We start from the raw sequence: 12,744 nt of genomic DNA, 5'->3' as shown, positions 1-12,744 counted from the left end.
TTCCCTTAAATCCAGTTTACTGATTGAGACATTTATCTGGGAGACGATATTTGGACCACTGTTATCTAATCTATGCTTAAGCACTAGCAACTTTAGGACAGGAAGAAGAGGTGAGGGCCAAGATGCGGCCCAGGTGTATTGGTTAATATTTTTGTTTATGAACAACTAAGCTGGCTAACCCAAAGCCAGCAAACCAAAAGTTGGCTAACTTAAGCAAAAGGGAATCGAGTGCACAACTTTTGGAAGCTCGTAAAATCAATGGGGACAAGGCATGGAAATGAATAGAAAGGGAGAAATACTGGGTGACCGAAAAAAAAAAAATGAAAAAGACAAAACAAGTCACGACCAAAACCAAACGCTTGTTTTGTTGAGAAACCACTTTAAAAATAACTTATATTTTTGGTTTTGGCAGGGGTATGTCTAAGCCAAACCCAGATTATGCTCCTGCTATGGGATGGTTGGGAAAGATTTCAATTGTTTTTGAAATTAAGAATCACCAGGAAGGGGGCGCCTGGGTGGCTCAGTCGTTAAGCGTCTGCCTTCGGCTCAGGTCATGATCCCAGGGTTCTAGGATCGTGCCCCGCATCAGGCTCCCTGCTCCACGGGAAGCCTGCTTCTTCCCCTCCCACTCCCCCTGCTTGTGGTCCCTCTCTCGCTGTGTTTCTCTCTGTCAAATAAATAAATAAAATCTTTAAAAAAAAAAAAAAAAGAATCACCAGGAAGGTGGGTGGAGGGATGGGTGACATAGATAAAGGGGATTAAGAGCACATTTATCGTGATGAGCACTGAGTTATGTATAGAATTGTTGAATCATTGTATTGTACTCCTGAAACTAATATAACACTGTATGCTAATTATACTTCAATAAAAAAATAAATAAAAAAGAATCACCGGATAAGCCTGAGGAGGAGATGGATTTTTTTAAAAAGATTTATGAGAGAGAGAGAGAGAGAGAGAGAGAGAATGGGGGGGTGGAGGGCAGTGGGAGAACAGACTCCCCACTGAGTAGGGAGCCTGACGTGGGGCCGGATCCCAGGACCCTGGGATCATGACCCGAGCCAAAGGCAGATGCTTAACGATTGAGCCACCCAGGTGCCCTGAGGAGATGGGTTTCTTAAAACAAAACAAAACAAAGCTAAAAACATGAAAATGGCACTTGAGGAGGTGGGAGAAATCCTGTTGACTGAGAAGAAAAATAATATTGGCTTCTACTAGCATATATGGAAAATATGAGACCATAATTTCTCTCTCTCTCTCTCTCTCCCTCCCTCCCTCCTTCTGTCTTCTCTCTCTCTGGTCCCTTTCTTTCTCTCCTAATTTCTTCCTAAAGTAGAGATAGAGACTGGTTAGTTAGGGAATGAGAAAGCTGAGTTTGCTGGGGGTGAGAAACACATTATGTTCAAAGACCTGGTTAGGGAATAGAAAGCCCACAGAATTACTTCCTAAGAGGATTCCACCATCTGGTAATGCTACTAAACGTCTGGAGCCAGTTTCAAGCCCCAGCTGGGTCTAACTGCAAAATCAGAGACTCTGAACACCCCGGCCTGGGGGTGGTAACTGTATAGGATACAGAGCTGTGACTGATGCAGTTCTGAATTAACCAGAGAGGTGCTGCATTTTATGTGTGTCTGCCTTCTTTTGCTGACAACTAGCTATCCCCCTTTAAATATTAACATAAACCAGCAAAGTAGAAGGATCAGCTGCACAAAGGTAGAATTTTACTTATTTATTTTTAAAGATTTTATTTATTTATTTGACAGAGAGCACACAAGCAGGCAGAGCATCAGGCAGAGGGAGAGAGAGAAGCAGATTCCCGCTGAGCAGGGAGCCCGATGCAGGACTCGAACCCAGGACCCTGGGATCGTGACCTGAGCCGAAGGCAGACGCTTAACTGACTGAGCCATGCAGGCGCCCCAAAGGTGGAATTTTAAAATAGAAACCATAACTAAGGGGTAGAGTGGGCTAAGCCAGCAGAGCCCTGGCCATTCGAACACACGCAAAGCGCTACAGTTTTTCTGTTTCCTCGACTAGGCCTCAAGACTGAACACTAGGTAATATTGGAAGGATGTGATGTGATGGTTGACTGGCTGCAAAATTTTTCTTCTGGTTGGGTGCGAGGTCTGATCTGGCCAGCTGGATACCTGTCCTTGCTCAAATCTCTCTCAACCCTGCCCACGCCCTTGCAGACACCCTGCCCTGGGTCAAAGGAAAAGCCCTTCTCTTTACCTCTTCATTTGTGGAGCAGGGAGGGAAGAAAATTCTGTGGCTGCCTAAAAAACCATCCTTTTGCTTCCACACATTATTCAAGCTGATGATTCTCATAAGCAATGCTTCACTGAGCACAAGTGGGTTAGAATGTGTTGAGTGAGCTGAGAGCTCTCATTGGACATATTAGACTTGTAAAACCAGGAGTGGTTTAATTTGATCCTGGCCTCCCATCAAAGCAGTGTCAGGGTCTCGTTTCCCAAACTGCTGGTTTGAGGAGCAGAGGAAGAGATGGAGAAGAGGCAACGCCCTGTCTCACAAACCCTGGAACATCTAAAATGGTTTCATCTTCGTTAATGGGCAGTTTACATGATTTTATTTTGTGGTGAGAGTACTTCGTGCTCATGGTGGACTACTCAGAAAAGACAGAAAAGCCACGAAGTACCTGTAACTTTGTCAGGCATTTTCCTGTTAGTGGTGATGTTTTACTTTCATACAGTGCATGCAATGTGCTATAAATCTTGTGATATCATCAAATACTGCCCATGAACTTCTGGAGACATATCCAGAGAGCACGAGACGCTTGGGGTGGGGAGTTCCCAATCTACAGCTAATGTTACGAACATTAGGAAAATCATAAACAGAAAGAAAAGCCTTTGTGAAAAAGTTCCAATTATTAATGTTTCTTAGCTGTCTTGTTTTCTGGAATACTACTCCTTCCTGTATTTGCTTTCCTTCTCACAGCTAGCATGCCCTGCAATGTCACATTTTGTGGTAATGCTTATACGTCTTGGGCATGGATCATTTAGTTGAGAGATGCTCAGAGCTGGGAAATCACTTCTGACTTGGTACATTTTGTGTAACAACAGAAAGGTTTCGTTTAATATTTTGATGCCTCGCTTTCATTGATGGGATGGTCAAGAATTAGGCATGTACTCTTATACTTGCTTCTCAAGTCTGGCCATATGCAGGTGCTGATCCACCCACAACAGGGTTCACCATCATTTTGACCTTGAAGGAGGCTGGGTGGATGCTGGGCATGAAGTTGGGAGCCATGAAACACAGAACAGGCCCAAGTGGCCTGAGGCTCAAACTCACAAAGCTATCCTAACTGGTGGTGTTCTAACCAGCGGATCCGTAATGACACCTCTCCTCTGTCCCTCCCTTGTCTGAGCATGCCTTGCTGCAAAAGATGTATTGTGTGCGTGGATGTGACTCAGAATTTTGTGGGGGTGGCCATTCCCAAGATCAGTGGCACATTAGGGCATACCAAATTTCCAGAGAAAAAGTGACATCTGTTAGAAGTGCTATAGAAGGGGCGCCTGAGTGGTTCAGTTGGTTAAGCATCTGACTCTTTGATTTTGGCTCAGGTCATGATCTCAAGGTCGTGAGATCAAGCCCGACTCCGGCTCTGCGCTCAGTCGGGAGTGTGCTTGGGATTCTCTCTTTCTCCCTCTCCCTCTGCCCCTCCCCCAGCTCGTGCTCTTTCTCTTTCTCTGTCAAATAAATAAATAGAACGTTAAAAAAATGCTATAGAAATCCCCAAAGTGCATGAAAATCAGCTACATCTGTTGGAGGAAACAGACATTTCTACTAAACAATATTGAAAACAACATAATGAAAACTATGAGTGCTTTGGAAAGAGGCAACTTCTCGCTAAACTTCAATTACCCCATCTCCTCCCAGCTCATTTATTGTTGCTGACATTTGTGTTGTTTATATCACTTGATATGCAAATCTTACTCCCTTTTCAGTTATTCAATATTTTGTTCTGGCAGTGTCCTCAGAGATTGTGATTGTGTAAAAATGACTTGAAAACAAGTCTAATTCCACCCTGGCAGTCTCTCAGGGGCTATAAGTAACCAGCACACTCCAGCAATCGCTTTCTCCTCTTTCCTGTGTTCAGAATTCCTGGGAGAACTGAACAGGAAGCCATGGCGTCCCAGGGGGAAGGGAGGAAGTCTTGGCTCACCCATGAGGGATCTAGACCTCGGATCCTAGCCCTACATTTCCCTCCACAACGCACATTTCAGTGCTGGAGCCCAGGAACACAGCAGTAATTAGGTGGGTGTTGTGAGCATTTCCCAGATTGGCACAGCAGGAGATCCTGCCCTCCCTCTGGTCCAGACTTCTGGGGGAAGAGGCGTCTGAGCAGGTGCTCCTCGGTGGTTGGTGTGACGCTTGGTGTCCACCAAGAGCTAGGTCTACATGGGTACTACGGAGCCCAGAGAGCAAACCAGGTCTTGAGCTGATCTACCTAGATTTTGTGGAGTCACCCTCGGTTATCTCTTACTCATTTGTAAAACTTGCCCAAACAGCCCAGCCCAGTGTTAGCTTTGCATAGATTATGGTGAAAATGGCCTCAGGACCTCCCTTGGGTCTGAGTTCTAAAGTAGAACACCCCTGGGGCCAGTGTGGAAGCAATACTAGTAATCACAAGAGAGAATTCTAGAGAAAGGCAAGAAGTCCAGCTCCCCACACTATGTGGGATGTTTACTTCTTATTTCTCATCTTGGAGGGTATGGTTTGTAATTTTGTTCAGTGTCTTAGTCTGCTCAGGCTGCCATAGCAACACACCATAGACTGGGTGGTTTAAGCAACAGAAACGTATTCCCTCGCAGTTCGGGAGGCTAGGAAGTCCAAGATCAAGGTGCCGGCATGGTTCCTGGTTTGCTCTCTTCCTGTGGTGGAGAGAGAAGCAAGCTCTCTGATGTCGCCTCTCATAACAGCACTAATCCCATCATGAGGGCCCCACCCTCCTGACCTCCTGTAAATCTAATCACTTCCCAAGGCCCCACCTCCAAATACCATCACACGGAGGGCTAGGGCTTCAACATAGGAAATTTGGGGGGACACTATTTAGTCCATAGCATTCAGAAGGGCAGTGTTCTATCTATTGCCCACACACATTTCACATCTTGATCCATTTTCATATAATGAGTAAATTCAAATACATGTCTATTAACATTGACCTGGGCAAAGAGCTCATCAATGGAGGTTTGGTTCTTATTTTCACTGAGCAATATAGTAACTTGTTAGCTAAAGTACAATTCTTTTTAGCACATGTTTAGAGGATATAAATTGAGCCGCAGGTCTTCTATGGAATTCACTACTGTGAAATTGAACATTGTCTTGTATTTGTCCGAACTAAAAGCAGTAAAAGAGTAAAGATAAATAAATCAGCAAACAAAATACTTATAACTGATAGCTTTGGCAGTGCACAGTTCATAAATTTGCTCATTGCTATTATTATTATTATTATTATTATTATTATTATTATTACTCATTGCTATGAACCTTTATTTGGTCTTTAGCATTCACTTATTTATTTGACAAATGAATGATATGCCAGGCATTGGTGATAGAGCAAAGAACAAAGCTGCCTCGTGAAACTTACATTCCAGGAAAGGAAACAGACCATAAACAGGATAAGCAAGTAAATCGTAAATGCTAAACAAAAAACCAAAGCAAGGACAGGAAGCAGCGGGGCTAAGGGTGGGGTATGATTTGCAGTTTGGGATAGACTGGCCATGGAAGGCTCATGGAGGAAGTTACAGAAGCAAGACTCAAAGAATGCAAGGGGCGCCTGGCTGGCTCAGTCCATAGAGGGTGTGACTCTTGATCTTGGGGTCGTGAGTTGGAGCCCCACGCTGAGTGCAAAGATTACTTTTAAAAAAGTGCAAAGGATGGTGAGGTGGAGTCCTGTGGATGAATGTTTGTGGGGAAAGCCTTCCTGGAAAAGGAAGTCGCCAGTGCAAAAGTCTTTGCCACAGCAGGGGGCAGAGGGAATGAAAAAGTTGGAAAAAAAAGAGGGAAGGAAAAAAAGAGGGAAGGGAAAACTGGGGCATTAGGCAGACTAGTGACATTGCACGGAGTCTGAATTACCTCCATTGTTAAAAATTACTGTGTTTTGACGAACCATGAGAGACGATGGACTCTGAAAAATGAACTGAGGGTTCTAGAGGGGAGGGGGGTGGGAGGATGGGTTAGCCTGGTGATGGGTATTGAGGAGGGCACGTTCTGCATGGAGCACTGGGTGTTATGCACAAACAATGAATCATGGAACACTATATCTAAAACTAATGATGTAATGTATGGGGATTAACATAACAATAAAAAAATTAAAAAAAAAAACACAAAACTATTCTAAGTATTTACAGTGGTGCCTTGCAATATTTATGTAATATTAACAAGACCATCTTAAACATGTTAAGAAATAAATAAATAAAATCTTTAAAAAGTTAAAAAAATAAAAAATAAAAGAAATCCAACTAGAGAAAGAGTTCATTGCTCACCGTTGCTTCCCTCATCCCTGGGACTCTCCGGATCCCGTGGCCTGCATACTCATCTCAGGAACCTTTTACCCTTCCTCTGAAGAGACTAGGGCCCAGCTGATAGTAATGCTTTGCTGCCTCTCAGCAATCTGCCTGTGTTCCAGTTTTCAGCTCTCCTTCCCCTCATTGTGGTCATGGGAAGCGAAGTGTCACGTCTGCCTAAGAAGCAGGCAAAGTCTACCAGCATCAGTGGCCCAGAGGAGGCAAGTTCCTGTGTAGACGGTTTTAAAAAACCTCAACTGGGGCTGACTCTCAGGTGCTTACCTTCAAGGTGCTTTCAGCCTTTGTCTCTGTAATGCACAAAGACAAAGACCTCCTACTAGCCTCTGAGAGTGAACAGCGCCTGTGGGCTCAGCATCCTCCGTATTCATCAAAGTAACATAAGAAGAGAAGAGAGAGCAGGCGGAATGTGCCCAAGTTGCCAATGGAGCTGGCAGAATCTTTAGGAGGACAGCGTATAGCTCCACCTCTCCCTCCTTCCTTCATTGCCCATCCAAGGTGAAGGACCAATAGTGCAATAATATTGCTTGAATGTAAAACACACACCAAATCTATGCAGGAACATAACCTGGAAGGAAATATCCCAAAATGTTGGCTGTGATTGTTTTGATGGGCAGGAATCTATAAAAGCAATTAGGACAGCAAAGAGCTACCTATTTTTCTTTATTTTAGAACTTTATTTGAATGAGTGGCCATTGCTTTTGTTATCTAAAAATCATACTTAAAAACAGTCAAGTGTCGTAGTTCCTCAGCATTACTTAAAATATTAATGAAGTATTTTAAACTAACCAAAGAAATAAAACTTTGATATGGGCTTCCACCAAGAACAGACTGAAACTCCACTACTTGTACTTCAGAGGATAAATATTAATATCATTCTACCTGATCTGTCAATTCAAGGTACTAATTAAGTATTCAGGTTATTTCCCCAAATAATGCCTGACCGGTACTTGTACTTGGACAAGTAGGTTTCTGGAAAAGTGGCAGGGAGTTCTTCTAGTCTTTAAGCTCTACCGAACTCAGGTTTCTTATTTTTTAAAATACCGTACATTCTAATTACCTGAAAATCCTTTGAACCTTGTTAATTATAATAATATCATCTCAGTGCCCCAGGACAAATATTAAGGCAGGACCTTTTCGGGGTTATTCCTCTAACACCCGACATGTAGTTTCAGATACAAAGGCAGGAAGCCTGTCTCATGCCAAAGAGATTTTCGTGGAAAAGGATGTGTCATTATATATATACACACCAAGTGTGTCTTGCATTGGCAACATCTTCAATATTTTTGAAGAGAAAAAAAAGATGCTTTCTCTAAGGGCTTACGAGCAAAGTGAAACAGTAGGTTGCTGGTAATCTAGCATGCAATAGTTTTTATTCCTCGACAGTAAGGTCATTCTGCTAGAAGGTCTCACTTAGAGTCTTTCATGCAACACCCGCCCCCTTTCAAAAAGAAAGCATGGTCAGTGAAGATTGCCAACCTTCAGCTTGATGGGCTAGCAAGGTGCACTCGGGTGGATTTTAGTGCTGACCATGCAAGATGTCACACCCCGAGGCTCGGTTTTCAGACGGTGAAACAGAGTACTATCTGTCCCTGTTGACCCTGGGTTGTTAAAAGATTTAAATGAGATAAATTACATGAAAGCACTATCAAAATATAAAGCAGACAGGGGCGCCTGGGTGGCTCAGTTGGTTAAGCGACTGCCTTCGGCTCAGGTCATGATCCTGGAGTCCCGGGATCGAGTCCCACATCGGGCTCCCTGCTCGGCAGGGAGTCTGCTTCTCCCTCTGACCCCCCTCCCTCTCATGCTCTCTGTCTCTCATTCTCTCTCTCGCAAATAAATAAAATCTTAAAAAAAAAAAAAAAAAATTAAAAAAAAAAATATAAAGCAGACATCTTTTCCTTGACGTACTGTAGGAGATACACTTAATTTTCTGTTTCTTAAAGTTTGGAGGATTACAGGACATAACATAATGAAATAAAATAATGTAAAATTACAAAAAACGTGCTCTGCAATGATATCAGAGGCCATGTGCACATTCTCTTTAAGAATCATAGAGAATGGAGGGTTCCTTCTGCTAAGTCTGATCACCATGGAAGTATCAATGCCCGGGACGCCCGGGTACACCCGGGTGGCTCAGTCGGTGAAGCAGCTGCCTTCGGCCCAGGTCACGATCCCAGGGTCCTTGCACATCGGGCTCCTTGCTCAGCGGGGAGACCGCTTCTCCCTCTGCCTGCCGCTCCCCCTGCTTGTGCTCTCTCTGACAAATCAATAAATAAAATCTTAAAAAAAAAAGTATCAATGGCCTTTGAAGGAAGCTCTGCTGTCTCCTTGGCTGGCTCGCACAAAGGAAAAGTGAAACTTTTTCCTTTCAGAAGAAAGAATTATATAACATTGTACAAGGCATGAAGAAGACTTGTTTTGATGTTTGAAACAAATTACCAAAAAAAAAAAAAATTTTTTTTTTTAAATGTTAAAGGAAATACAAGCAGACCTAATTTCCTTTTCCATATTGCTGGATTTGATTTTACAAGGTTATGCAAAAGATTTTTGTACCTATGCTCATCAGGAATATTGGTCTATAGTTCTCTTTTCTTTGTAATATCTTTGTCTGGTTTTGGTATCAGGATAATGCTGGCCTCATAGAATGAGTTGGGTAGTGTTCTCTTCTCTTGTGTTCTCTGGAAGAGTTTATATAGAAATGGTATTAATTCTTCCCTAACTGGTAGAATTCACCAATGGAGCCCTAATTGCTTTCCTAACCAAGGCCAAAGTCCCAAGTCTCCTTACATTTCATCACAGCCAGCTTCTGGCCTGCTGACAGAGTGGGGTGAGCACCCAACACCAGATTCTTTTCAAGAATGGGGTTACTCCAGGGCAGAGCAAATCTCTCTAGACATCAGGGATCTTCGTGCCCATCTTCCTAGCGGTGGATAGGTAAACCACAATCTCTGATCTCACTCTCTCTTCCCTTCCCTTAAACCCTGCTGGTTTCACATTTATGTTTTTCTTTTTGTTTTTTATTAATATGTGAGAAAACTTTGAATTTGGACTACATTTGTTGTTACTGACTTCGATTTATCATTTTATTGAACAGGGTGCATCTGTCCTAAATGCACTTCTGCCCTGGGCTCTTGGAAAGGAGTTCTGTCCAAGCTTTCCTCCATGAAGACCACAGTTTACTCAGCAAAGTTATGGCTACTCATGTAAGCCAAGTAGGCAGCATGAGAGCTGAAGAGCAAAAAAACACTTCTAGACCATGTGTAGAGACTATAACTCAATCTAGATAAGTCTAGACGATCAAACATGGACTATTGTTCTCTATCAGCACTATTTCTACGTGGCATTTTGTTTTTACTATTTAATTAGTAAAAAAAAATCCCTAAACTGTTATGCTGGCAGTTTCATGGCGGGGGGGGGGGGGGTGCTTAGCTAGACTTTTAACTTTAAAACAAACAGAAAAGGACCTATAGCAAAATGGAACTAGGCTAAATGGTTTCTTTGAACTAGCAATACTGATCTTCAGACTAAATGCAGAGTTCTCAAATGCTATAATTCTTTAAAATTATGCCAGTCCCAGAATTTTCTTCTTCTATTTTATCCTTTTATTTCAGTAAAAGGATATCATTCTTTTTTCCTCTCCACCTTCCTGATTGTGACTTAAATTGTACATTATCTAGGCTTTCTAAAGGGTGAGCTGACATACAATCTAAAGTTATACAAATGTGAGGAAGCAAAGCATTTTATCTTTGTGATCTTTATGTGTGGTTTAAAAAAACCGACTTTCCCCTCTCCTTGTGAAAAAGAATCTAATAGCATGGCCTTTTTCCCCTCAATCAGAGGTTATTTCCTGGGCCATCAATCCAACTCTGAATAGTTGATATTCTTTAAAACCCTTAGTGAATAGAATCATTACTGATTGTTATTTTACATCTGTAGTTTCATTATCTGGTTTCCTTCACCTCCAACCAAAGCTTGCGAAAATTTTTCTCCTCTGGTCTAGAATGTAGAGAATGGGATGTCATCTGGGCTAATATAATCTGAGTTCTCATTGTTTCGTAATGTATTCAGCAGGCTCAATTAGTCCTTTCAGAACTATTCGACAAATAGTAGGGGTGCATTAAGTACTTTTTGAGTTAATAGATGTTCAAATTATTTTAGGATAATTTGCAAAGATAGTACAGAGAGTTTCCATATACCCTTTACTCATTTCCCCATAGGGGAAATTAGTACATTTGTCAAAACTGAGAAACTGACATTGATACATTTCTATTAATGAAGCAATAGACATTTTTTTGTTGTTGTTAAGTTTCACCAGTTTTTTCCACTAGTGTTCTTTTTCTCTGCCAGGATCCCCTTCACGATGCCACATTACATTTAGTTGTCATGTATCCCGAGTCTCCCCTGATCTGTGATGGTTTTTCTGACTCCCTTTACTTTTCATGACCTTGACAGTTTTGAAGAGTACTGGTTGGGTACTTTGTCGAATGTCCTTCAGTGTGAGTTTGTCAGATGCACAGAGGTAAAGTACCATTCTCATCACATCTTATCAGGAGATACAAAACATCAGCATGTTTTCATATAACACCCAGTGCTCCATGCAGTACGTGCCCTCCTTAATACCCATCACCGGACTAACCCATCCCCCCATATGAAAACAATGAATCGTGGATCACTACATCAAAAACTCATGATGTATTTATGGTGACTAACGTAACATAATAATAAAAAAAAAGACATCAACATGACTTACTGCTAAGCTTAATACCTTGATTATGGCAATGTATACCAGGTTAATGTAATTATTTTTAATGGAAAAAATAAAACTATCAATGCAGACTCCAGGGATACCAAAGTTACATATTTGTAAGCATGAACTTGACACATACAAAGTATTAAGTGTTAGTTACAATAATTGCATAAAACATTCAGATAATGCCTGATATTTCCTTCTCTCCTTTAAATGAATTATTAAATTTATTACTTATCTTAAAAATCTGTGCAGCAATTGCATGGGAATGTAAATTAGGATTATTTCTGCATTTCTTTTTCCACATTAAAGTAAAAAAGTTCATACAAACAAAAATATTAAATTGTCTCTACAATAACATTGAAGAAACATATTAATAATCCCAAAACTATAGCAAGTCACTTCAGTTGTAATAATTTGGTAGATATGTATAATTATCTTCCACTTTCCCAATGACAATATTTTCAAATATTTTTGGCATGGCACCATATCCTCTATGGCATGCAATCTGAAATGGCATCTTTGTATAACAGTGGAATACTGAAAATTTGGCCCAGCATACTAATTTAATTTTCTGACTAAGCTCATTTAGATTTGTCATCTTAATGAACACACATCCTCAAACTTTTAAACATTTTGTCTCAAGCATTTCATTTTCCCCGATGATCAATATCCTCAATTTTGTAGGCTATCAAGTAGGATGTTCAAAAGTTGCCCCTGGTTTTAATATTTTAGTTTGAAATAATTTCAGAAACGAAGAAAGTTGCAAGAATAGTACAAAGAGCTCCTTCTACAGAAACTGTTCTGTTTGCCCTTCAGCCAAATTGCCCAACTGTCAGCATTTTACTGTATTTGCTTCATTAGTCTCTGTGTGTGTTATATTTTTCTTTACTATTTGAGAATAGATTGCAGACATGAGTCCGCCTTACCCTCCAACACTTCAGTATGTATTTCCTAAGAACAAGGGCATTCTCTTAAATAACCACAGTAGAACTCATTCAAATCAGGAAATGAAGTTAATAAATACTATTATCTAATCAACGCACCTTATTCAAACTTTGCCAAATATCCCCATCATGTCCATTATAGCAAAACTAAGATAAAAATAGAAGAAAAGAATCTGGTCAAGCACACTCTGGGATCACATATTGCCAAATCACTTCAGGTTGTCCTTTAATCTGGAGTAGTTCCTCACTCTGTGTGTTCTATGACCTTGATATTGTTGACAAGTTCAGGCCAGTTCTTCTACAGAACGTCTCTCAGTTGGGCGTGTCTAATGTTTCTTCAGATTAGGCTGAGGTTGTGCATTTTTGGAATGTCATCAAAATGATGTCATGTTCTCAGTGCATTGTATCAGAGAGCAGGATGTCAGTTTGTTCCATGATGGGTGAAGTTAACATGGGTCACTTGGTTAAGGTGGTGGCGTCTACCCAGTTTCCCTTGGTAAAGCTACTA

This window comes from Halichoerus grypus, chromosome 9 (genome assembly GCF_964656455.1).
Source record: "Halichoerus grypus chromosome 9, mHalGry1.hap1.1, whole genome shotgun sequence".
NCBI lineage: Eukaryota > Metazoa > Chordata > Mammalia > Carnivora > Phocidae > Halichoerus > Halichoerus grypus.
The sequence above is the reverse complement of the archived record's forward strand: the minus strand, read 5'-3'. Positions refer to the sequence as shown.